Source organism: Amblyraja radiata, chromosome 23, assembly GCF_010909765.2.
Source record: "Amblyraja radiata isolate CabotCenter1 chromosome 23, sAmbRad1.1.pri, whole genome shotgun sequence".
Lineage (NCBI taxonomy): Eukaryota > Metazoa > Chordata > Chondrichthyes > Rajiformes > Rajidae > Amblyraja > Amblyraja radiata.
Window position 1 is genome coordinate 23,461,975 of NC_045978.1, and position 27,418 is coordinate 23,489,392.

The 27,418-nt window shown below is 44.6% G+C and overlaps 1 protein-coding gene across 1 annotated transcript in view; it reads right to left on the reverse strand.

Annotated features, from left to right (window-relative positions):
- LOC116986349 (deoxynucleoside triphosphate triphosphohydrolase SAMHD1-like) overlaps positions 1 to 22,541 on the reverse strand; it is a 230,967-nt gene extending 208,426 nt beyond the window's left edge. Inside the window, exon 1 of the mRNA XM_033041795.1 lies at positions 22,426 to 22,541. The gene's annotated coding sequence lies outside the window, so the exon portion shown is untranslated. The remainder of the gene's footprint in view (positions 1 to 22,425) is intronic.
- Positions 22,542 to 27,418: the final 4,877 nt, after the last annotated feature.

Genomic DNA, 27,418 nt, shown 5'->3' on the forward strand with positions numbered 1-27,418 from the left:
CTCAACCTCCCCTCACCCCACTCACCATCAACAACACCACAGTCACACCTGTGGAGTTTTTTAAGTTCCTGGGAACCATCATCTCCAAGGATCTGAAGTGGGGGGGCTACCATCGACTACACAGTCAAAAAGGCACAACAGAGGATGTACTTCCTGCGACAGCTGAGGAAGCACAATCTGCCACAGGCAATGATGGTCCAATTCTACACGGCCATCGTAGAGTCTGTTATCACCTTCTCCATCATGGTCTGGTTTGGCTCAGCCACCAAGCACGACACCTGGAGGCTGCAGCGAATCGTCCGATCAGCAAAAATTATTGGCTGCAACCTTCCCTCCATTGATGAACTGTACACTGCAAGGGCTAGTAAGCGAGCGGGCAAGATCATCTCTGACCCCTCTCACCCTGGCCACAAACTCTTTAAATCACTTCCGTCTCGAAAGCGACTCCGGATTGTCAAAGCTGCCACAGCCAGACATAAAAACAGTTTTTATCGACGAGTAGTTGCTCTACTCAACAGCCAAAAATATGTAGCCTCCCTTTGATCTGGTATTTTATTGGTTCACATGCTTGATCAATGGTGTTTTATCATGAATGTATTATTATTATTATTATTATTATTATTATTATTATTATTAATGTTTAGTGTTTTCTGAGTAATTCGTAACTGTCACTGTATGTCATGTTGTTACTTGTGGGCGGAGCACCAAGGCAAATTCCTTGTGTGTGTGAATGCATCTTTGCATGTGTTGATGTTTTGGAGATCTCTGATGCTGGCTGGTAGGGTATTCCAATTCCTTGCTGTCTTGAAGAATAACGAGTTAGAAAGCACCAATGAAGTGCCGTGCGGAAATAAATAATTTCCAGATTGGTAGCTTCTGGTTGACGTGCCTATGGGTGCTTGGATTAACTGAATGAGGTCCTCCATCTTAAATCAATAGTGATCTTGTGGAATGTTGTCAGTCTGATGAACTTGCGATGAGTAGTAGGTGGATGAAGTTTAAGGTCCTTTATCATGCTGGAGACTGAGCTCTGCCACGTAGTTGTTAGATATGAACCTTGCTGCTCTGTTTTGCACTGCCTGGATCTTATTGATATTCCCTTGAGTGAAAGGATCCCACACGGAGCAGCAATATTCAACATGTGGACATACAAGGCTTTTATATGCTTGGATCTTAACTTCTTTGGGTGCGTTTTGCAGATTGCGACATAGAAAGCCGATGACTGCTGGCTTTGTCTGTTGCCCCTTCCACATGCTTCCATTTCATGTTTTCAGACAAAGTAACTCCTAAGTATTTATGGCTAGAAACTGCCTCTAGCTGTTGTCCAGAGAGTGTATAGGAATGAAGGATTGGTTTAGGTTTCCTAGTAAAACGCATGACATTACATTTTTCTGTTTTGAACATCATTTGCCATTTCTTCTCCCATCTCTCCAATGAGCGCAGATCTTTTAGAAGAGTCAGGCAATCATCATGATCACCTTATGCTTTTATCTCTGGCCTTTGGTCACTACATTTGCCTACCCAAACTCCAGTCTCCCTCACCTGTGTCCCACATTGTCCTGTCTCTCCCCTCTGACAGTTTTATTCGCCTCTCCTCCCCAGCTACATCAAGCAGATGAAGGGTCTTGACTTGAAACTTCACCTATCCATGTTCTCTAGATGCTGCCTGACCCATTGAGCTACACCAGCAACTTGGTGTCCTGACATGCTGGAATCATTGCATCTCGGTCAGGGCCTAAGCAATAGAGGGGTCGACAATGTAGTACAAGCCCCATAACATGATGGAAACATACAGTGGACATTACAATTTCAAACAGCACTTGTAACAAACAACCGTCACAGGAGGAAGGGTGTGACTATTTAATTAATCTGACTCATGTCTATTGTGTCAAAAAAAATAATAGAGGGAAGACACCTGCAAAACTTGATTATCTACCACAACCTGAAATCTATTTTGAGAATTTGCAAATTGATTTTGTACAGATGCTTGCAACAAAAGGTTTTAAATACATTCTGGTCATAGTTGAGATGTTCTCCAGATGGGTGGAAGCACACCCCATAAGGAAGGATGATGCAAGAATGGTAGTCAATGTTTTAATGAAATAAATAATACCTAGATTCGGGATAGTCTTGGGAATAAACAGTGACAGAGGAACTCATTTCACCAGTAAATTAGTTCAGAATTTGTCGAAGGCTCTTGGGTTTCAATGTCCCTAGTGGCGGCGCGGCTCTGGCTGCAGCGGCTCTCTGGCAGTCCTGTTTGTTTTGTGTTTTTGGGTTGTTTATTTTCGTTTTGGTTAGTCTAGTTTTGGTTTTTAGTTTGTGTTTTGGGGGGGGGGTTGAAACGGGGCTTGCTGTCTCTCCCTGCGGGGGAATGCGACTTTTTTTGTCGTATTCCCCTTCTCTGCCTCCGTCTGCGCTGAGGCCTAATGGCGGAGCTGGCGACCTCGAGGCTCAGGAGGCAGAGCCCGCCAGGACTCGCACTGAGCTCGCTCCCGTGAGGACGGCCCGGCTCGGGGCTGGAACAGGGCTTCCGTGAGGGGCTGTGACGGCCGGCCCGAGGAAGGAACGGTGCTCCCGTCGGAGTAGCCGAGCTCGGGGAGGTACGGCGTTCCCAGCCCGAGGGAGGAGCGGCGCCCAGTCGGGGCGGCCCAGCCCGAGGGAGGAGCGGCGCCCAGTCGGGGCGGCCCAGCCCGAGGGAGGAGCGGTGCCCGGTCGGGGCGGCCCAGCCCGAGGGAGGAGCGGTGCCCGGTCGGGGCGGCCTGGCGCGAGGGAGGAGCGGCGCCCGGTCGGGGCGGCCTGGCCCGAGGGAGGAGCGGCGGCCTGGCGCGAGGCTGAGACGGTGGCAGTACTCACGTGAGGGCGATCCGGCTCGGGGCTGGAACGATGCTCCGGGGGCTGGGACGGCAGTTCTGGTGGCGGTGGCCTGAGACCGGGGGTTCGGCCGCGGGCCAGCGGCTGCGTCAGCAGGTCTGGTGAGCGGCAGCTTCGACTACCCCGGGCCGCGGTGTTTGAGCCGCAGGACAGGTTTTAACATCGCCCGGGGGGTATCGCCTCAGCGCAGAAGGAGAAGAGGAGGGAAGAGACTGCAGCCCTAAGACTTTTGCCTCCATCACAGTGAGGAGATGTTGGGTGGACTCACTGTGGTGGATGTTAATATGTGTTTATTGTTGTTTTTTATTGTATTGTATTATATGTATGACTGCTTAAATTTCGTTCAGACTTCGGTCTGGATGACAATAAAAGGCTATTCTATTCTATTCTAAATTACACATACCATTTCAACAACAATCCTCAGGGATCGTAGATATGGAGAGTATTGGAGAGTAATTAAGAGTAAATGGAGAGATAAAAGCTGCTTTGGCCAAAGTAGGACTGCAAAATAGGTTGTTATGGCCAAAAGCCAGGCCCGTAGTGATTTATGCCCTGAGAAAGCTGAAAAATGGAAACACGGACCTAACACCTCAAGAGATATTGATGGGGCGACCTATGATAAAAGGAACCAGGGCTCGAAATTAATGGTTGCCCGGGTGCCATTGACCACCCAAAGTGCTGCCGGGCAACCTAAACAGCGAGTCATTTTGTCCGGCTTGGCACTACAGATACTGGTTTATACCTAAGATAGACACAAAAAAATTGAGTAACTCAGCGGGTCAGGCAGCATCTCTGGAGAAAAGGAACGTGACGTTTCGTGTCGGCGGCAGCTGTATTGCGGGGCAAAAATACTAGATGCAGAGTGACGACGGGTTGAAGCGAATGACGGGCCCCGCACAGCAGCTGCAGCGGCCGTGACATCGGCTCCATCTCCTCCTCCTCCCGCACCCCGCCCGCCCTGATAGCGGCCGCTTGCAAATCCGCTAAAGGTGCTTTCAAAACAAACCCTCCTGCACAATGAGGCCGGAAGGAGGGAGGGAGGGGGAAACCACCTTTTGCCGTCTGAAGCAGCTGCACCAAAGATCCTATGACTATAGGATCTTTGAACTGCACCGCTCGGCCCCGCACCTTGCTGTTGGCTGGCGGAGGAGGGGTGACGGTGGCGAGGAGATCCCAACCGCTTCCCCCTTTGGCGGCGGCACTTGGCATTGGACAGGGACAGCCAAGGCAGCGGGGCAATGTTGTCCGTGGAGCTCTGACCTTTCTTCCTCCCCACCTCCTCTGCCTCTTCCCTTCTCTCTCTCGTATGCCCCCCTCCCCCCCTATCCTGAGATCCCTCCTCTCCATCCCGCACCGATCCCTGTTCCCGTCTCTATTCAGTCCTCACTGACATCCCCTGTGCTCCACTCGCCATCAACCACCCCCTCCCCCATCTATTCATCCTGCGCTGATCACCATATCCACCTCGCATTGATTCTTCTGCCACCCCCCCCATCCATCCTATACCAATCTCCCCATCCATCCTATAGTGATCTCCCCATTAATCTTTCCCTGATCTCCCATTCATCCTGTACTGCTCCCCTCATTCATCCTGTACTGATCTCCCATTCATCTTTTACTGATTCCCCCATCCATCCTGTACTGATCCCCTCAGTCATCCTGTACTGATCCCCCATTCATCTTTTACTAATCCCCCATTCATCCTGTACTCTCCGATCCACTGTACCGACCCCTCTCCCATTCATCCAATACTGATCCATCCCCCCCCCCATTAATCCTGCGCTGATCCCCCCCCCCACTTCCATCCTGAACTGATCCCCCCCCATTCAAGAAAAATAGGGGGGGGGGGGAACAATCTGGGGAAGGGTCTCGAGCAGAAAATTGCCTATTTCCTTCGCTCCATAGATGTTGCCTCACCCGCTGAATTTCTCCAGCACTTTTGTCTACCCCCATCCATCCCATACTGACCCCCCCCCCCATTCAACACCACTGACATCCCCCGTGCTCTCCCCTCACAATTTTACGTACTTCAACCAACACGTACTAATCACCTGCCTCAATCCATCCATTACGCACCGATTGCCTACTCAACCCACACACCCCCACCCGCCATCTATCCATCCCGCACTGATTCACACATCCCCCTCTCCCTGACCCCATTGTTCTGGAAATGTCTTCAGAGCGAACATTGACTATGTTTGATAACAGAATGCAATCAAATGTGTTTTAATGCCCAATGTTATTCTTTGTTTTAGTCCATAAAGATGGAATAATTAAATTGTGAACACTTGAAACATTAAAACCGCAGTGTTCGATTGTCACTGCTACCGTTGACAATGAATTACAGAATTCATTTTAACGGCAAATCAATACTCTTAATATGGAGTATCAGTACTGTAGTTATTTAATGAGCAACATTCACAACTATATGTTGGATTTATCCAGGTTTTACTTCTACAGTCGGTCATATACATCATAAATTTGGTCAGGAGATATTTCAATTGAAATGTTAACATTAATTCTGAAGTGGGAATGATGGAAACAGCGTTTATCAATAAAACATTTTTAATCTGGTGCGTACAAACTGGATATCTTCATGCTGTTCACAACACATACATCTAATCTGAATGTACGGTAAGGTGGCGTTTTGACACCTTTAAACATATTACCAAAGGAACATTTGTTACAGTTAGGTGCTTTGCCATCTCTTGTCAGTTAGTGTAATGTTTAACCTGTCAGATTAGTATAGTCGGTTTTAACAGCTATTATCATAAAATGCCTTTAGAAATTTACTTGCAACCTGTATATTTTCTTATGGATAAATTATGTGGGAAGCCAGAGTGTTTCTGTAACAATAGCAATAACGACCCATGCTATGGTCATGTCATGGTAATTTTCGATCCTTCACAGAAAACATGTTTGAATCAATCTGTAGTATGCATGGTTAAGCATATATGTTACCACGGTCCAGGATTTATTGACACAGGTTGATCATATGCTGAATAATCCAACCACATTTTTGTTTGGAAGTGGAAAGAACTAATAGAAATTGCATCCATTGCAATGTGTAAAAAGAGTTGAGATACTGTATTATAATTTTACTTCGGAGTCACGTGAGTGACTACATGAAGAACCCGCTTCCAACGCATGCGTGTCATATCGCTACAGCGCATTGCACGAGTCAACAGAAGGGTGGAGGACGTCCCCCAGTAACGGGAGAAGGAAAAAAGGACCAGCAAAAGGCAGGTAAGGACTCTGCATTTTTATTCACAGAAAAATGGACAGAGTGAAAAGGAAGCGGTCTGCAAAAAAGCTGCCCGAGAAACGCGTTGTAAACGTGGATGAACGGCAGAGACAGCAGCCGTCGGCTCTAGATGCCTCGGTAGAGGAATCAGCTGTGCCAGAAATCATTCCGGCCGGGAGGCAAAGTTCAAACAAAAACGCACCATCTAGCAGAGCCCGACTTGGAGCAGCAGCGGGCGACCAGCCCGTATCAATATCGAACCAGGGCTGAACGGGTGCGGCAGACGGAACAAACCCGCTATGAGTGGCTGCATACGGAGCAGCCAGGAGAAACAGCTGACCGGGAACAGACGTGGACCGACAGTCAGGACCGGTGTGGCCAGCGGCGGGACGAGGAAAGCCCGCAAACCAGCACCCGTGAGTACCGGGGACGGGAACAGCGGGGATACAGAGAAGAGCAGCACACTGCTGAAAGGCTACAGGAATGGGAGCAGCCAAAAATAGCAAGTGCAGCTCAACGTACAGACCGTCTAAAGGAGCTGCTGGAGGAGCTCCTTCACAGTGGCAGTCCCATGAATGTGGAGACTAGCCACAGTGGGCAGACAAGCCCCATATGGGTACCCCGTGAGGGACCCCCTGAAATCTCGACCTCTTCGGAGGAGAGTGGGCAGGACCCTGATGGGCCAGACCCTGATCACACAGCTTCCCATGATCCTGAATCTGCAGAAAAACATACACTGCTGGACATGGTGGCTGATTACTTCAAACCAAGTCAAACAGGGGCAGACTTGGATTCCAGGATGGCAGCCAGTATTAACTACATGTCTGGCCATCAACTCCAACAACAAATATTCACAGAGACACTGGCCAGACATCTGCCACCTGGTAACTGATGCATTACAAATCCCCAGTGTCAACCAATGCATTTGGAAGCATATGGGGAAGGACATCAGGAACCATGATCTCAAAATCCAGAAAGCCTTAAAGGGGCTTACGGCAGGGATCACAGCTTACATCCGCACCCTGGACAAAACAGAGCAAACTAAAGGCCACCAAGACGCACTAGCCCTGTTCTGTAATGTACAATATGAGCTGAATAGCATGCGGAGGGCGGCTATTCAGCCAGCACTGGATCCTAAATATGCAACAATTTGCAAACAAAGAGCCGTTAAAAACCCAAACCCTTTATATCATGTCTTGATTGGTGAATATGTTTAGTTTGGGACTTTATTTGAAGCAGAAATAATATGTGAATGCTTCATCGAGCATAATTCCGACTGGTAACTACACACTTCGTCCGAGCACATTATCGCACGTGTCATGCAAACCGTCTTAAATGACCACCTAAACTGTCATTTGGCAACCCAAAAAGCTGCTTAGGTTGCCCGGCTGGCAACAGGGAAAAAAAGTTAAGTGAGAGCCCTGGGAACCTGACCCCCGATGATTCCTGAGAAGGTAGTCCTGAAATGGAATGATGAAAAATCCTTAAGATTAGCTCAAGCCATGTGTGAAACAGTTGGTAAAATCTATGAGTAAGTTAAGCAGGCACAGGTCCTTCCGGCAGAAGGAAATATGCACCCGTTTAAACCAGGAGATTAGGTTTATGTGCGAGCAATGAACAAAGATTCTTTCTCTTCTAGGTGGAAAGGAGCATATTTGGTGCTGCTAACAACACGGACAGCAGTAAAAGTAGAAGAAAAACCCGATTGGATACCTGCCACCAGATGTAAACTGCATCACTCAGACGGAACCCTCGAAGAGAAGGAAACACAAGAACTGTAGAATTTTGTAATGATAAAAAGAGTATTAAAATGTAGACATTCCTTATTAACTATATTTGTAGTATTAAATACATGAATATACTAACATTGTGGGATCAGAGGTGATATGAGGGTGAAGTGAGGCATCTAGACAGTTACAATAAACAGGTTGAAGGTAGAAATTGAAACATGAAATTCAACTAACAACTTTCACACAGAATACAGTGAATTCGCTGCTGTAAGAAAAACAAGCTTCCTTATCTGATTAGAATGTTGCGTTTGTGCCCGTATCCCTTCGCATGCACAAGGAAGTATCCCTTTGCTAGCTCAAGGATGGATTCCAACCAAAATTATAATTGGGCACATATATGTCTCCATTTTTGCAATTGATTAATGAGAGAAAATATTAATATGCTTTCTTACTATAAGTGTTGATCATAAAGATCAACGAGGGAACTGGAAGAAAAATTAATATCCTTCCTTACTCAATTTTCATTGGAATTGAACAAGGTAACGAAAGGGTGTTTTGGATGTGACTATTGGCATCTCTCGCATCTCGCAGAAGTTTGTGGGAATCGGCAGAGTGAGGTTAGACTATTAACTCTTGACTGTAATTTCCACTGGAACCCAAGAACCTTCGACAAATTCTGAACTAATTTACTGGTGAAATGAGTTCCTCTGTCACTGTTTATTCCCATGGGTATCCCAAATCTAGGTATTATTTCTTTCAATAAAATATTGACTACCGTTCTTGCATCACCTTCCTTGTGGGGTGTGCTTCCACCAATCTGGACAACATATTAACTATGACCAGAATGTATTTAAAACCTTTTGCTGCAGGCATATGTACAAAATCAATTTGCAAATTCTCAAAAGGATTTTCATGTATTCAAATTTTGCAGGCGTCTTCCCTCTATTATTTTGTTGACACACCAGACATGAGTCAGAATAATTAAATAGTTACACCCTGATGGCTGTTTGTGGGGTGGGAGATTGCAACCTTCACGTGGTCCGCCCGGTTTCGACGAATGCAATTAACCTGGCGTGCACAATCAAATAGAACAAGTTGTTCTACAACTTTAGGCTGTGCACGCCATACGCAAGAGGAAGTAGTTTGCTGTTTGTTCCAAGTGTTGCTTGAAATTGTCTAGGAATGTATTGAATGGTGGATGGTAAATGTAAACATGAAATAGTAGAGGAGATAATGAAGCTTGTTTTTCATTTGTGAGAAGTTACAGTAGATAACCCATGCCCAGTACAGCTAGTAGTATAGAAATGTTACTGTAAATGGGAGGCTCATGATTGGCTCGGAGAAGGGATGCTTGTGCGGGCCTCATAAAAAGTGAGAATAATGTCAAGATGCCCTTGTTTTGTATTTGACTTGTATTAACCATCTGTTGTTGAATACGATTAACATAAACAGAAAGTACGTTATGACTAATGAAATACTTGGTACCTATGTAGTTGATAGAATATTTTCGTAGAGTAGTATCTAACAAAAGTTGTTTACTGCACAGTATAACTATCGGCTAATTCTGTTGTGAAGTCAGAGAACTGGTGAGCAGTTTACTGCAGCCATCTCTCCATGATATATGCAATAAAATCTCGAAGCAAATCTGCCAAGTCTCCGCTTTTCATTGAACATTAATTTCCCTCTAAATTAATTTCTTCCACACTGCTGGTGCTGTCTGTACGGAGTTTATAGGTCTCCCTATGACCGCGCAGGTCTTCTCCGAGTGCCCCGGTTTCCTCCCACTTCCAAAGACATGCGGGTTTGTAGGATAATTGGCTTCTGTAAATTGCATCTAGTGTGTGAAACTAGGATAACATAGAACTAGTGTACGGGTGATCATTGGGCAGTGTGGAATCGGTGGACCGAAGGGCCTGTTTCCACGCTATTTTTCTAAGCTAAAACTAAACCAAGGGGCACAGAGGAGGAGGTGACTGCATTTGCTCAAAGACTAGTGAAGGTATTTTACAGAAGGACACAAAGTGCTGAAGTAACTCAGCAGATCAAGCAGCAACTATGGAGAACATGGATAGGCCACGTTTTGGTTTGAGATCCTTTGTCAGACTCAACTTCAGAGATGCTGCCAGTCCCGCTAAGTTACTCCAGCATTTCGTGCCCTTTGTGTATTAACCAGCATCTGCAGTTCTTTGTTTCTACATTATTTCCCAGTTGAGAGATTGAAGCCTTTAGTGCATCCTGGCCAGTCACATGACAGCAACAAAAGGGCACCGAGCTCGGACTTGGTTACGAAGCTCCCACAGCTCAGAACATCCACCGAACAATCATGTGGGATGGAGTTACCTCATCAACTCTGGGGAGATGGACCTCTCTTTGGAGGAGTATTCACCTGCTGGAACCAGGTCAACGGACATCTCAAATCCACGCCTCATGTTTCGCTTGAGCAACTTACAACCCAGTGGTACAAACGTTGATTTTTCTCATTTCAAGTAACTCCTGCATCCCCCCCCCCCCCCCCCCCCAATCCTAGTATCCCTTGTTATCACACATTCCGCATCTAACAAGGAACATTTGCTACAGTTAGGTGCTTTGGCCATCTCTTGTCAGTTAGTGTAATGTTTAACCTGTCAGATTAGTATAGTCGGTTTTAACAGCTATTATCATAAAATGCCTTTAGAAATTTACTTGCAACCTGTATATTTTGTTATGGATAAATTATGTGGGAAGCGAGAGTGTTTCTGTAACAATAGCAATAACGACCCATGCTATGGTCATGTCATGGTAATTTTCGATCCTTCGCAGAAAACATGTTTGAATCAATCTGTAGTATGCATGGTTAAGCATATATGTTACCACGGTCCAAGATTTATTGACACAGGTTGATCATATGCTGAATAATCCAACCACATTTTTGTTTGGAAGTGGAAAGAACTAATAGAAATTGCATCCATTGCAATGTGTAAAAAGAGTTGAGATACTGTATTATAATTTTGCTGCATGTCATTGTGGTATATATCATGTCTTGATTGGTGAATATGTTTAGTTTGTGACTTTATTTGAAGCAGAAATAATATGTGAATGCTTCATCGAGCATAATTCCGACTGGTAACTACACACTTCGTCCGAGCACATTATCGCACGCGTCATGCAAACCGTCTTAAATGACTACCTAAACTGTCATTTGGCAACCCAAAAAGCTGCTTAGGTTGCCCGGCTGGCAACAGGGAAAAAAAGTTAAGTGAGAGCCCTGGGAACCTGACCCCCGATGATTCCTGAGAAGGTAGTCCTGAAATGGAATGATGAAAAATCCTTAAGATTAGCTCAAGCCATGTGTGAAACAGTTGGTAAAATCTATGAGTAAGTTAAGCAGGCACAGGTCCTTCCGGCAGAAGGAAATATGCACCCGTTTAAACCAGGAGATTAGGTTTATGTGCGAGCAATGAACAAAGATTCTTTCTCTTCTAGGTGGAAAGGAGCATATTTGGTGCTGCTAACAACACGGACAGCAGTAAAAGTAGAAGAAAAACCCGATTGGATACCTGCCACCAGATGTAAACTGCATCACTCAGACGGAATCCTCGAAGAGAAGGAAACACAAGAACTGTAGAATTTTGTAATGATAAAAAGAGTATTAAAATGTAGACATTCCTTATTAACTATATTTGTAGTATTAAATATATGAATATACTAACATTGTGGGATCAGAGGTGATATGAGGGTGAAGTGAGGCATCTAGACAGTTACAATAAACAGGTTGAAGGTAGAAATTGAAACATGAAATTCAACTAACAACTTTCACACAGAATACAGTGAATTCGCTGCTGTAAGAAAAACAAGCTTCCTTATCTGATTAGAATGTTGCGTTTGTGCCCGTATCCCTTCGCATGCACAAGGAAGTATCCCTTTGCTAGCTCAAGGATGGATTCCAACCAAAATTATAATTGGGCACATATATGTCTCCATTTTTGCAATTGATTAATGAGAGAAAATATTAATATGCTTTCTTACTATAAGTGTTGATCATAAAGATCAACGAGGGAACTGGAAGAAAAATTAATATCCTTCCTTACTCAATTTTCATTGGAATTGAACAAGGTAACGAAAGGGTGTTTTGGATGTGACTATTGGCATCTCTCGCATCTCGCAGAAGTTTGTGGGAATCGGCAGAGTGAGGTTAGACTATTAACTCTTGACTGTAATTTCCACTGGAACCCAAGAACCTTCGACAAATTCTGAACTAATTTACTGGTGAAATGAGTTCCTCTGTCACTGTTTATTCCCATGGGTATCCCAAATCTAGGTATTATTTCTTTCAATAAAATATTGACTACCGTTCTTGCATCACCTTCCTTGTGGGGTGTGCTTCCACCAATCTGGACAACATATTAACTATGACCAGAATGTATTTAAAACCTTTTGCTGCAGGCATATGTACAAAATCAATTTGCAAATTCTCAAAAGGATTTTCATGTATTCAAATTTTGCAGGCGTCTTCCCTCTATTATTTTGTTGACACACCAGACATGAGTCAGAATAATTAAATAGTTACACCCTGATGGCTGTTTGTGGGGTGGGAGATTGCAACCTTCACGTGGTCCGCCCGGTTTCGACGAATGCAATTAACCTGGCGTGCACAATCAAATAGAACAAGTTGTTCTACAACTTTAGGCTGTGCACGCCATACGCAAGAGGAAGTAGTTTGCTGTTTGTTCCAAGTGTTGCTTGAAATTGTCTAGGAATGTATTGAATGGTGGATGGTAAATGTAAACATGAAATAGTAGAGGAGATAATGAAGCTTGTTTTTCATTTGTGAGAAGTTACAGTAGATAACCCATGCCCAGTACAGCTAGTAGTATAGAAATGTTACTGTAAATGGGAGGCTCATGATTGGCTCGGAGAAGGGATGCTTGTGCGGGCCTCATAAAAAGTGAGAATAATGTCAAGATGCCCTTGTTTTGTATTTGACTTGTATTAACCATCTGTTGTTGAATACGATTAACATAAACAGAAAGTACGTTATGACTAATGAAATACTTGGTACCTATGTAGTTGATAGAATATTTTCGTAGAGTAGTATCTAACAAAAGTTGTTTACTGCACAGTATAACTATCGGCTAATTCTGTTGTGAAGTCAGAGAACTGGTGAGCAGTTTACTGCAGCCATCTCTCCATGATATATGCAATAAAATCTCGAAGCAAATCTGCCAAGTCTCCGCTTTTCATTGAACATTAATTTCCCTCTAAATTAATTTCTTCCACACTGCTGGTGCTGTCTGTACGGAGTTTATAGGTCTCCCTATGACCGCGCAGGTCTTCTCCGAGTGCCCCGGTTTCCTCCCACTTCCAAAGACATGCGGGTTTGTAGGATAATTGGCTTCTGTAAATTGCATCTAGTGTGTGAAACTAGGATAACATAGAACTAGTGTACGGGTGATCATTGGGCAGTGTGGAATCGGTGGACCGAAGGGCCTGTTTCCACGCTATTTTTCTAAGCTAAAACTAAACCAAGGGGCACAGAGGAGGAGGTGACTGCATTTGCTCAAAGACTAGTGAAGGTATTTTACAGAAGGACACAAAGTGCTGAAGTAACTCAGCAGATCAAGCAGCAACTATGGAGAACATGGATAGGCCACGTTTTGGTTTGAGATCCTTTGTCAGACTCAACTTCAGAGATGCTGCCAGTCCCGCTAAGTTACTCCAGCATTTCGTGCCCTTTGTGTATTAACCAGCATCTGCAGTTCTTTGTTTCTACATTATTTCCCAGTTGAGAGATTGAAGCCTTTAGTGCATCCTGGCCAGTCACATGACAGCAACAAAAGGGCACCGAGCTCGGACTTGGTTACGAAGCTCCCACAGCTCAGAACATCCACCGAACAATCATGTGGGATGGAGTTACCTCATCAACTCTGGGGAGATGGACCTCTCTTTGGAGGAGTACTCACCTGCTGGAACCAGGTCAACGGACATCTCAAATCCACGCCTCATGTTTCGCTTGAGCAACTTACAACCCAGTGGTACAAACGTTGATTTCTCTCATTTCAAGTAACTCCTGCAATCCCCCCCCCCCCCCCCCCCCCCCCCCAATCCTAGTATCCCTTGTTATCACACATTCCGCATCTAACAAGGAACATTTGCTACAGTTAGGTGCTTTGGCCATCTCTTGTCAGTTAGTGTAATGTTTAACCTGTCAGATTAGTATAGTCGGTTTTAACAGCTATTATCATAAAATGCCTTTAGAAATTTACTTGCAACCTGTATATTTTGTTATGGATAAATTATGTGGGAAGCGAGAGTGTTTCTGTAACAATAGCAATAACGACCCATGCTATGGTCATGTCATGGTAATTTTCGATCCTTCGCAGAAAACATGTTTGAATCAATCTGTAGTATGCATGGTTAAGCATATATGTTACCACGGTCCAGGATTTATTGACACAGGTTGATCATATGCTGAATAATCCAACCACATTTTTGTTTGGAAGTGGAAAGAACTAATAGAAATTGCATCCATTGCAATGTGTAAAAAGAGTTGAGATACTGTATTATAATTTTGCTGCATGTCATTGTGGTATATATCATGTCTTGATTGGTGAATATGTTTAGTTTGTGACTTTATTTGAAGCAGAAATAATATGTGAATGCTTCATCGAGCATAATTCCGACTGGTAACTACACACTTCGTGCGAGCACATTATCGCACGCGTCATGCAAACCGTCTTAAATGACCACCTAAACTGTCATTTGGCAACCCAAAAAGCTGCTTAGGTTGCCCGGCTGGCAACAGGGAACCTGACCCCCGATGATTCCTGAGAAGGTAGTCCTGAAATGGAATGATGAAAAATCCTTAAGATTAGCTCAAGCCATGTGTGAAACAGTTGGTAAAATCTATGAGTAAGTTAAGCAGGCACAGGTCCTTCCGGCAGAAGGAAATATGCACCCGTTTAAACCAGGAGATTAGGTTTATGTGCGAGCAATGAACAAAGATTCTAAGAGATTAGTTTACAAACTTAAAGCACACGGCATTGGGGGTTCAGTATTGATGTGGATAGAGAACTGGCTGGCAAACAGGAAGCAAAGAGTAGGAGTAAACGGGTCCTTTTCACAATGGCAGGCAGTGACTAGTGGGGTACCGCAAGGCTCAGTGCTGGGACCCCAGCTATTTACAATATATATTAATAATCTGGATGAGGGAATTGAAGGCAATATCTCCAAGTTTGCGGATGACACGAAGCTGGGGGGCAGTGTTAGCTGTGAGGAGGATGCTAGGAGACTGCAAGGTGACTTGGATAGGCTGGGTGAGTGGGCAAATGTTTGGCAGATGCAGTATAATGTGGATAAATGTGAGGTTATCCATTTTGGTGGCAAAAACAGGAAAGCAGACTATTATCTAAATGGTGGCCGACTAGGAAAAGGGGAGATGCAGCGAGACCTGGGTGTCATGGTACACCAGTCATTGAAAGTGGGCATGCAGGTGCAGCAGGCAGTAAAGAAAGCGAATGGTATGTTAGCTTTCATAGCAAAAGGATTTGAGTATAGGAGCAGGGAGGTTCTACTGCAGTTGTACAGGGTCTTGGTGAGACCACACCTGGAGTATTGCGTACAGTTTTGGTCTCCAAATCTGAGGAAGGACATTATTGCCATAGAGGGAGTGCAGAGAAGGTTCACCAGACTGATTCCTGGGATGTCAGGACTGTCTTTTGAAGAAAGACTGGATAGACTTGGTTTATACTCTCTAGAATTTAGGAGATTGAGAGGGGATCTTATAGAAACGTACAAAATTCTTAAGAGGTTGGACAGGCTAGATGCAGGAAGATTGCTCCCGATGTTGGGGAAGTCCAGGACAAGGGGTCACAGCTTAAGGATAAGGGGGAAATCCTTTAAAACCGAGATGAGAAGAACTTTTTTCACACAGAGAGTGGTGAATCTCTGGAACTCCCTGCCACAGAGGGTAGTCGAGGCCAGTTCATTGGCTATATTTAAGAGGGAGTTAGATGTGGCCCTTGTGGCTAAGGGGATCAGAGGGTATGGAGAGAAGGCAGGTACGGGATACTGAGTTGGATGATCAGCCATGATCATATTGAATGGCGGTGCAGGCTCGAAGGGCCGAATGGCCTACTCCTGCACCTAATTTCTATGTTTCTATGTTTCTCTTCCAGGTGGAAAGGAGCATATTTGGTGCTGCTAACAACACGGACAGCAGTAAAAGTAGAAGAAAAACCCGATTGGATACCTGCCACCAGATGTAAACTGCATCACTCAGACGGAACCCTCGAAGAGAAGGAAACACAAGAACTGTAGAATTTTGTAATGATAAAAAGAGTATTAAAATGTAGACATTCCTTATTAACTATATTTGTAGTATTAAATACATGAATATACTAACATTGTGGGATCAGAGGTGATATGAGGGTGAAGTGAGGCATCTAGACAGTTACAATAAACAGGTTGAAGGTAGAAATTGAAACATGAAATTCAACTAACAACTTTCACACAGAATACAGTGAATTCGCTGCTGTAAGAAAAACAAGCTTCCTTATCTGATTAGAATGTTGCGTTTGTGCCCGTATCCCTTCGCATGCACAAGGAAGTATCCCTTTGCTAGCTCAAGGATGGATTCCAACCAAAATTATAATTGGGCACATATATGTCTCCATTTTTGCAATTGATTAATGAGAGAAAATATTAATATGCTTTCTTACCATAAGTGTTGATCATAAAGATCAACGAGGGAACTGGAAGAAAAATTAATATCCTTCCTTACTCAATTTTCATTGGAATTGAACAAGGTAACGAAAGGGTGTTTTGGATGTGACTATTGGCATCTCTCGCATCTCGCAGAAGTTTGTGGGAATCGGCAGAGTGAGGTTAGACTATTAACTCTTGACTGTAATTTCCATTGGAACCCAAGAACCTTCGACAAATTCTGAACTAATTTACTGGTGAAATGAGTTCCTCTGTCACTGTTTATTCCCATGGGTATCCCAAATCTAGGTATTATTTCTTTCAATAAAATATTGACTACCGTTCTTGCATCACCTTCCTTGTGGGGTGTGCTTCCACCAATCTGGACAACATATTAACTATGACCAGAATGTATTTAAAACCTTTTGCTGCAGGCATATGTACAAAATCAATTTGCAAATTCTCAAAAGGAAATTCATGTATTCAAATTTTGCAGGCGTCTTCCCTCTATTATTTTGTTGACACACCAGACATGAGTCAGAATAATTAAATAGTTACACCCTGATGGCTGTTTGTGGGGTGGGAGATTGCAACCTTCACGTGGTCCGCCCGGTTTCGACGAATGCAATTAACCTGGCGTGCACAATCAAATAGAACAAGTTGTCCTACAACTTTAGGCTGTGCACGCCATACGCAAGAGGAAGTAGTTTGCTGTTTGTTCCAAGTGTTGCTTGAAATTGTCTAGGAATGTATTGAATGGTGGATGGTAAATGTAAACATGAAATAGTAGAGGAGATAATGAAGCTTGTTTTTCATTTGTGAGAAGTTACAGTAGATAACCCATGCCCAGTACAGCTAGTAGTATAGAAATGTTACTGTAAATGGGAGGCTCATGATTGGCTCGGAGAAGGGATGCTTGTGCGGGCCTCATAAAAAGTGAGAATAATGTCAAGATGCCCTTGTTTTGTGTTTGACTTGTATTAACCATCTGTTGTTGAATAAGATTAACATAAACAGAAAGTACGTTATGACTAATGAAATACTTGGTACCTATGTAGTTGATAGAATATTTTCGTAGAGTAGTATCTAACAAAAGTTGTTTACTGCACAGTATAACTATCGGCTAATTCTGTTGTGAAGTCAGAGAACTGGTGAGCAGTTTACTGCAGCCATCTCTCCATGATATATGCAATAAAATCTCGAAGCAAATCTGCCAAGTCTCCGCTTTTCATTGAACATTAATTTCCCTCTAAATTAATTTCTTCCACACTGCTGGTGCTGTCTGTACGGAGTTTATAGGTCTTTCTACGACCGCGCAGGTTTTCTCCGAGTGCCCCGGTTTCCTCCCACTTCCAAAGACATGCGGGTTTGTAGGATAATTGGCTTCTGTAAATTGCATCTAGTGTGTGAAACTAGGATAACATAGAACTAGTGTACGGGTGATCATTGGGCAGTGTGGAATCGGTGGACCGAAGGGCCTGTTTCCACGCTATTTTTCTAAGCTAAAACTAAACCAAGGGGCACAGAGGAGGAGGTGACTGCATTTGCTCAAAGACTAGTGAAGGTATTTTACAGAAGGACACAAAGTGCTGAAGTAACTCAGCAGATCAAGCAGCAACTATGGAGAACATGGAGAGGCCACGTTTTGGTTTGAGATCCTTTGTCAGACTCCTCAACTTCAGAGATGCTGCCAGTCCCGCTAAGTTACTCCAGCATTTCGTGCCCTTTGTGTATTAACCAGCATCTGCAGTTCTTTGTTTCTACATTATTTCCCAGATGAGAGATTGAAGCCTTTAGTGCACCCTGGCAAGTCACATGACAGCAACAAAAGGGCACCGAGCTCGGACTTGGTTACGAAGCTCCCACAGCTCAGAACATCCACCGAACAATCATGTGGGATGGAGTTACCTCATCAACTCTGGGGAGATGGACCTCTCTTTGGAGGAGTATTCACCTGCTGGAACCAGGTCAACGGACATCTCAAATCCACGCCTCATGTTTCGCTTGAGCAACTTACAACCCAGTGGTACAAACGTTGATTTTTCTCATTTCAAGTAACTCCTGCATTCCCCCCCCCCCAATCCTAGTATCCCTTGTTATCACACATTCCGCATCTAACAAGGAACATTTGCTACAGTTAGGTGCTTTGGCCATCTCTTGTCAGTTAGTGTAATGTTTAACCTGTCAGATTAGTATAGTCGGTTTTAACAGCTATTATCATAAAATGCCTTTAGAAATTTACTTGCAACCTGTATATTTTGTTATGGATAAATTATGTGGGAAGCGAGAGTGTTTCTGTAACAATAGCAATAACGACCCATGCTATGGTCATGTCATGGTAATTTTCGATCCTTCGCAGAAAACATGTTTGAATCAATCTGTAGTATGCATGGTTAAGCATATATGTTACCACGGTCCAGGATTTATTGACACAGGTTGATCATATGCTGAATAATCCAACCACATTTTTGTTTGGAAGTGGAAAGAACTAATAGAAATTGCATCCATTGCAATGTGTAAAAAGAGTTGAGATACTGTATTATAATTTTGCTGCATGTCATTGTGGTATATATCATGTCTTGATTGGTGAATATGTTTAGTTTGTGACTTTATTTGAAGCAGAAATAATATGTGAATGCTTCATCGAGCATAATTCCGACTGGTAACTACACACTTCGTCCGAGCACATTATCGCACGCGTCATGCAAACCGTCTTAAATGACCACCTAAACTGTCATTTGGCAACCCAAAAAGCTGCTTAGGTTGCCCGGCTGGCAACAGGGGAAAAAAGTTAAGTGAGAGCCCTGGGAACCTGACCCCCGATGATTCCTGAGAAGGTAGTCCTGAAATGGAATGATGAAAAATCCTTAAGATTAGCTCAAGCCATGTGTGAAACAGTTGGTAAAATCTATGAGTAAGTTAAGCAGGCACAGGTCCTTCCGGCAGAAGGAAATATGCACCCGTTTAAACCAGGAGATTAGGTTTATGTGCGAGCAATGAACAAAGATTCTTTCTCTTCTAGGTGGAAAGGAGCATATTTGGTGCTGCTAACAACACGGACAGCAGTAAAAGTAGAAGAAAAACCCGATTGGATACCTGCCACCAGATGTAAACTGCATCACTCAGACGGAACCCTCGAAGAGAAGGAAACACAAGAACTGTAGAATTTTGTAATGATAAAAAGAGTATTAAAATGTAGACATTCCTTATTAACTATATTTGTAGTATTAAATACATGAATATACTAACATTGTGGGATCAGAGGTGATATGAGGGTGAAGTGAGGCATCTAGACAGTTACAATAAACAGGTTGAAGGTAGAAATTGAAACATGAAATTCAACTAACAACTTTCACACAGAATACAGTGAATTCGCTGCTGTAAGAAAAACAAGCTTCCTTATCTGATTAGAATGTTGCGTTTGTGCCCGTATCCCTTCGCATGCACAAGGAAGTATCCCTTTGCTAGCTCAAGGATGGATTCCAACCAAAATTATAATTGGGCACATATATGTCTCCATTTTTGCAATTGATTAATGAGAGAAAATATTAATATGCTTTCTTACCATAAGTGTTGATCATAAAGATCAACGAGGGAACTGGAAGAAAAATTAATATCCTTCCTTACTCAATTTTCATTGGAATTGAACAAGGTAACGAAAGGGTGTTTTGGATGTGACTATTGGCATCTCTCGCATCTCGCAGAAGTTTGTGGGAATCGGCAGAGTGAGGTTAGACTATTAACTCTTGACTGTAATTTCCATTGGAACCCAAGAACCTTCGACAAATTCTGAACTAATTTACTGGTGAAATGAGTTCCTCTGTCACTGTTTATTCCCATGGGTATCCCAAATCTAGGTATTATTTCTTTCAATAAAATATTGACTACCGTTCTTGCATCACCTTCCTTGTGGGGTGTGCTTCCACCAATCTGGACAACATATTAACTATGACCAGAATGTATTTAAAACCTTTTGCTGCAGGCATATGTACAAAATCAATTTGCAAATTCTCAAAAGGAAATTCATGTATTCAAATTTTGCAGGCGTCTTCCCTCTATTATTTTGTTGACACACCAGACATGAGTCAGAATAATTAAATAGTTACACCCTGATGGCTGTTTGTGGGGTGGGAGATTGCAACCTTCACGTGGTCCGCCCGGTTTCGACGAATGCAATTAACCTGGCGTGCACAATCAAATAGAACAAGTTGTCCTACAACTTTAGGCTGTGCACGCCATACGCAAGAGGAAGTAGTTTGCTGTTTGTTCCAAGTGTTGCTTGAAATTGTCTAGGAATGTATTGAATGGTGGATGGTAAATGTAAACATGAAATAGTAGAGGAGATAATGAAGCTTGTTTTTCATTTGTGAGAAGTTACAGTAGATAACCCATGCCCAGTACAGCTAGTAGTATAGAAATGTTACTGTAAATGGGAGGCTCATGATTGGCTCGGAGAAGGGATGCTTGTGCGGGCCTCATAAAAAGTGAGAATAATGTCAAGATGCCCTTGTTTTGTGTTTGACTTGTATTAACCATCTGTTGTTGAATAAGATTAACATAAACAGAAAGTACGTTATGACTAATGAAATACTTGGTACCTATGTAGTTGATAGAATATTTTCGTAGAGTAGTATCTAACAAAAGTTGTTTACTGCACAGTATAACTATCGGCTAATTCTGTTGTGAAGTCAGAGAACTGGTGAGCAGTTTACTGCAGCCATCTCTCCATGATATATGCAATAAAATCTCGAAGCAAATCTGCCAAGTCTCCGCTTTTCATTGAACATTAATTTCCCTCTAAATTAATTTCTTCCACACTGCTGGTGCTGTCTGTACGGAGTTTATAGGTCTTTCTACGACCGCGCAGGTTTTCTCCGAGTGCCCCGGTTTCCTCCCACTTCCAAAGACATGCGGGTTTGTAGGATAATTGGCTTCTGTAAATTGCATCTAGTGTGTGAAACTAGGATAACATAGAACTAGTGTACGGGTGATCATTGGGCAGTGTGGAATCGGTGGACCGAAGGGCCTGTTTCCACGCTATTTTTCTAAGCTAAAACTAAACCAAGGGGCACAGAGGAGGAGGTGACTGCATTTGCTCAAAGACTAGTGAAGGTATTTTACAGAAGGACACAAAGTGCTGAAGCAACTCAGCAGATCAAGCAGCAACTATGGAGAACATGGATAGGCCACGTTTTGGTTTGAGATCCTTTGTCAGACTCCTCAACTTCAGAGATGCTGCCAGTCCCGCTAAGTTACTCCAGCATTTCGTGCCCTTTGTGTATTAACCAGCATCTGCAGTTCTTTGTTTCTACATTATTTCCCAGATGAGAGATTGAAGCCTTTAGTGCACCCTGGCAAGTCACATGACAGCAACAAAAGGGCACCGAGCTCGGACTTGGTTACGAAGCTCCCACAGCTCAGAACATCCACCGAACAATCATGTGGGATGGAGTTACCTCATCAACTCTGGGGAGATGGACCTCTCTTTGCAAGGAGTACTCACCTGCTGGAACCAGGTCAACGGACATCTCAAATCCACGCCTCATGTTTCGCTTGAGCAACTTACAACCCAGTGGTACAAACGTTGATTTCTCTCATTTCAAGTGACTCCTGCATTTCCCTTCCCCCCCCACCCCCCCCCCCCTTCACCCAACCCCCCCCCCCTCCCCCCCCCCCCCCCTCCACCCCCCCCCCCTCCCCCCCCCCCCACCCACCCCCCCCCCCCATCTCTCCCCCACTACTACTTTCAGTCTGATGAAGGGTTCCGATCCAAAATGCCTCCTAATCTTTATCTTTATCAGAGATGCTGCCTGACCCAGCTTTTGTGTCTATCTTCCGTATAAACCAGCATCTGCAGTTCCTTCCCACACATTCCAGAATTGCTCGCCTGGTCCATACCCGATGGAGTGCTCAAAGCGGTTGTGGGAAGCCCCAGGGTAGACGAAGTAGGCCCCTCCGAGCTGCTTAATGAAGCGAAGCCTCTGGAACTGCGGGGTGTCAATGATGCTGACGAGCAGTGGGGGCATCTCAATGTGGCCGTGAATCGGGTCGTTGAACACCTGCAGGGAAGTCAATGCTCTGTTAATCTTTTTACGTGATCTGTAGGAGTCATTGCCTCAGAAAGATAGCCAGCATCATCAGAGGCCCACACCACCCTGGCCACATCCGTTTCACTCCTGCCATCGGAGTACAGTTACAGGAGCCTGAAAACTGTAACGTCCAGGTTCAGAAGCACCTTCTTCCCTGCAACCATCAGGCTATTAAACACTACAACCTCCGAATAAGCCCCGAATAACAGACTTGGGGGCATTGTTTTTATCTTCGCACTATTATTGTTTTTTTTTGTTGGTTATTATGGTGTTTATAGAATTCTACATTTAAATATCCACTAAGATAGACAAATGGTGCTGGAGTAACTCAGCTGGTCGGGCAGCATCTTTGGTGAAAACTGATGGACGATGTTTCCGGTCCAGCACCTTGCGTCTATCTTTATATAACCCAACATCTACAGTTTGACCAGGCCCAAGAGCAAACCAATCCCCTCCTCACCTAAACCTATGAACCTTTACCTTCTACCCCCGTCCCCCACATTGTGTTTATGTTTCCCATTAAATAAATCTAGGTAATTTATCATTCTCCACGCGCTGCCTTTCACGCTGGGTTTTTCCCCATCATTTTCTTTTTTTTTTTCCTATCATAGCTTCTAAGAGGGAGAAAGGTTCCACATTCCAGAATGAATGGTTCCAATCAGAAATGTCGCCTGCTCATTCACTCCTTAGATGCTGCCTGATCCGCTGAGTTTGTTCAGCATGCCGTGTTTTGTTCCACATTCTCACAAATCTTACATTCTTCTTGCCATGAAGCAAAGTTTTTATTTTCTGTTCCCTTATCAATGACAACACATTCACATTCACCATTGAACCCCCTTCATTTATAAAGATGGCGTCCAATTCATATGCCCAACCCCCTTTTCTGGGGAGCCGTGAGCCCCTGCCTTTGCCAGGAGCTCGAACCTCACTAGATTAATTGCAGTCTAACAATCCCTCATTCATGCATGGACACCCACCTTTTAAAAAATTCTAAATTTCTTTAAACTTTAGATATAGTGTGGAAGCAGCCCCTTTGGCCCATCGAGACCATGCTGACCAGCGATCACCTCGTGTATTTGCACTATCTTACACACTAGCGACAATTTATAGTTTTTTTCACCATAGCCAATTAACCTGCAAACCTCTGTGTCTTTGGAGTGTGGGAGAAAACTGGAGCACCCGGAGGAAACCCACCCAGTCACGGAGAAAATAAAAACTCCATGCAGACAGCACCTGTAATCAGGATCAAACCCAGGTCCCTGGTGCTGCAAGGCAACAACTCTACTGCCTTGCAACTATCACTTGGGTTTGAAGGCTCTGCACGCCGCCAATTCTCCAGAGGCTGCGCCCACGTGATAATCAACCAAAATCCAGTGATGGTTTAATGCCCCGTCAGGAGTATCATCTTACTTTTGCGTCAACAGGGTTCTGCCAGAGCATATCAATGCACTTGATCAGTTTTAATCGGTCTCCCATAGCTCTAGATTGAAAATAAAATAGCAATTACCTCCCAGGCAATGCAAAGACTCAGATATACCACAGAATACATCCCTCACCATCCATTTGGATCAGCAGCACCATTATAAAGCTGGCAAAGCCACCATCTCACTGCTCCAGGTTTAATCCCGAACTCTGATGCTACGTGGAGGTTGCACATTATCTGTGACCACATGGGCTTCCTCCAGTTGCTTTGATTTCCTCCCACACCCCAAAGACACACAGGTTGGTAGATCAGGTGGCTACTATAAAGTTGATGGGAAAGTAGGTTTCATAATGATTGGTGTAAATGTGTGCTTGCCGGCAGCACAACTCGGTGGCCCGATGTGCCCGTTTGCACGACTCTTAAGACCATTGTTTCTTAGCTCCCTCTGCACCCCTCCAGTAACTGGTTATGGAATCAAAGCACACCACAGACTGAACTATTGGCAATAATTTTTTTAATAGAAATAGAAAAATGAATACAGACGAGAATTCCATCTGTTTTCCCACTGCTCAATACTTTAGGGAACAGGAAAATTGGAGGAACTGCAATTCGTATTTTGCTTGATTTATCTAACTTCAAGTAACCCTTGCTTTCCCTCACTCTCCATCCAACCCCAATCCTAGTTCTCCGACCAGTCTGACTGTCCTGATTAAATTTTATGTAGGAAGGAACTGCAGATGCTGGTTTAAACCGAAGACAGACACAAAAAGCTAGAGTTACTCAGCGGGACAGGCAGCATCTCAGCAGAGGGAATGGGTGACATTTCAGGTCGAGACATTACATTTTATCTTTGTTAGCTTCATCATCTTTCCCGAGCTAACAATGATCTATTCTACATTTTCCTTGAACTTTGTCCCCTTTGATGTCTCATTTTCACACCTTACCTTTCCATATCTGTGTCTCCCTCTCTTAGTCTGAAGAACGGCCTCTATCTGAAATGTCACACATTACTTATATCCATGCTGCCTGTCCCACTGAGTCAGACATGGAAATCGCTATCAAAACAGGGCTGTAGGTTAACCTGGCGGGACTGGCAGCGTTGAGCTGGGTTTAGCACTGCTTCTCTGCGATGGCTGAGTGCACCGCTCCCGTCTCACTCCCGACATCTCTGGCCGCCCCTGGGTGTGTGGGGGGGGGGGGGGGCATTCGGGTGGGGACGGGGATGGTCCAGTGGCGGTTCGGCAGCGATTGCAATGCCGAAGACCCGGGATCGATCCTGGCTGCGGATGAGGCGCAGGTCTGTGTTCAGGGCTGCCGAAAGTGTTTTTCGCTTGTCACCCTATGACCTGGGCAAGCAATTCAAGCTCCGCTCTAATCTTTGCTCCACGGACGTCTCCCTCCTACAATCACCGCGCTCTATCCTCAGTCCCAGCCTCTCAACTTCCGCCTCTGACCGACACCTCCCTCCTTCAAACATCGCGCTGAATCATCATGTCCCGCCCCCATTGCCTGCTGACCGACGTCTCACTCGTCCAATCGTCTTCCTCGATCAGCAGTCCCACCTCCACCGTCTCGCGGAAAGTGGAGATTTCACCAAGTTTTAAAATCCGGATTACAAAAAATGGGGGTGGGGATCGTCCCCCACCTCACATAACTGGGGTGTGACGTGTCCCCCCCTCTGGGATTTCTGCCCCTGCACTGAGTTACTTCAACATTTTGTATCTATTTTCAGTGTAAACCAGCATCTGCAGTTCCTTCCTACACTTTCAATAGACAATACACAATAGGTGCAGGAGTAGGCCATTTGGCCCTTCGAGCCAGCACCGCCATTCAATGTGATCATGGCTGATCATCCCCAATCAGTACCCTGTTCCTGCCTTCTCCCCATATCCCCTGACTCCGCTATTTTTAAGAGCCCTATCTAGCTCTCTCTTGAAAGCATCCAGAGAACCTGCTTCCACAGCCCTCTGAGGCAGAGAATTCCACACTCACCACTCTCTGTGAGAAAAAGTGTTTCCTCGTCTCTGATCTAAATGGCTTACTCCTTATTCTTAAACTGTGGCCCCTGGTTCTGGACTACCCCAACATTGGGAACATGTCCAAGCCCTTAACAATCTTATATGTTTCAATGAGATACCCTCTCATCCTTCTAAACTCCAGAATGTACAAGTCCAGCTGCTCCATTCTCTCAGCATATGACAGTCCTGCCATCCCGGGAATTAACCTTATAAACCTACGCTGCACTCCCTCAATAGCAAGAATTTCGGGAACCTCTTTGCTCCCTCTGCCCTGAATTCAAACTCCTTCTGACACTTCATTCCTCCAAGGCCTGAACCAAAAGTTTTGCTTACCTTACCTTCATCTTTTTAAAATCACATACTGTCAACGTTGGCAAGACATCGCTGGAAAGCTTTTCATCTAATGAGAGGATGTACAGGAAAATGGAGGTGAAAGCAATATTCAAATAAGAATCATGTCTATATCACATAGCCCAAGCAAAGATTCCCAACACCCTGATGATTAGGGGGAACAGCATCAGGTCTGCCAACTTTCACGCATTGAGCGTGAGACTCACACATTTCGACAAATTCTCACACCGTCACGCTGATCACAAATTTCTCACGCTCTGTCGTGAGAAATTCTGTGATCAACGAGAATTTCAAAACTCTTATCAACTGCATGGGCCGCCGGTGTTGGAGAGCCGGGGCTGTGGGAGGGATGGAAGCAGAAGCAGCGGTGGGGCAGATGCGGACGGGGTGCCAGGGCTGGCGAGTGTTTGCCGGGCTGGCGAGTCGCTCGCTGCAGCTCTGGCCATTGAGCAGCCTCAGTGCAAGAGTCCCGGGCCGCTGGAGGCATCGGAAGCGATATGCCGCTGCCGTTAGAGTCTCTGTGCCGAATTCGCCCTGGTGACCGGCATGGATCAGGCTGCAGGTCGGTGCATCCTGGAGGACAACCAGTGGCTGCTGGAAGTTGGTACCAAGCACTGGGTAGCAACAGTGGAAGATAGTGGACTTCAAATGGGGGTGGTTGGAGAAAGCATCCGGCTTGCCTGCTAGATTTTCATCTACTGTAACTGCACGAAAAATGGTCCCGTTGTTGGGGGATTTCAGAACCAGGGGGTCAGTTTAAGAATAAAGGGTAGGCCAGTTAAGACTGAGATGATGACAAGCTTTCTTCACCCAGAGAGTTGTGAATCTGTGGAATTTTCTGCCACAGAAGGCAGTGGAGGCCAATTCACTGGATGTTTTCAAGAGAGAGTTACATTTAGCTCTTGGGGCTCGCGAAATCAAGGGATATGGGGAAAATACAGGAAAGGTACTGATTTTAGATGAACAGCCATGATCATATTGAATGGCAGTGCTGGCTCGAAGGGCCCAAT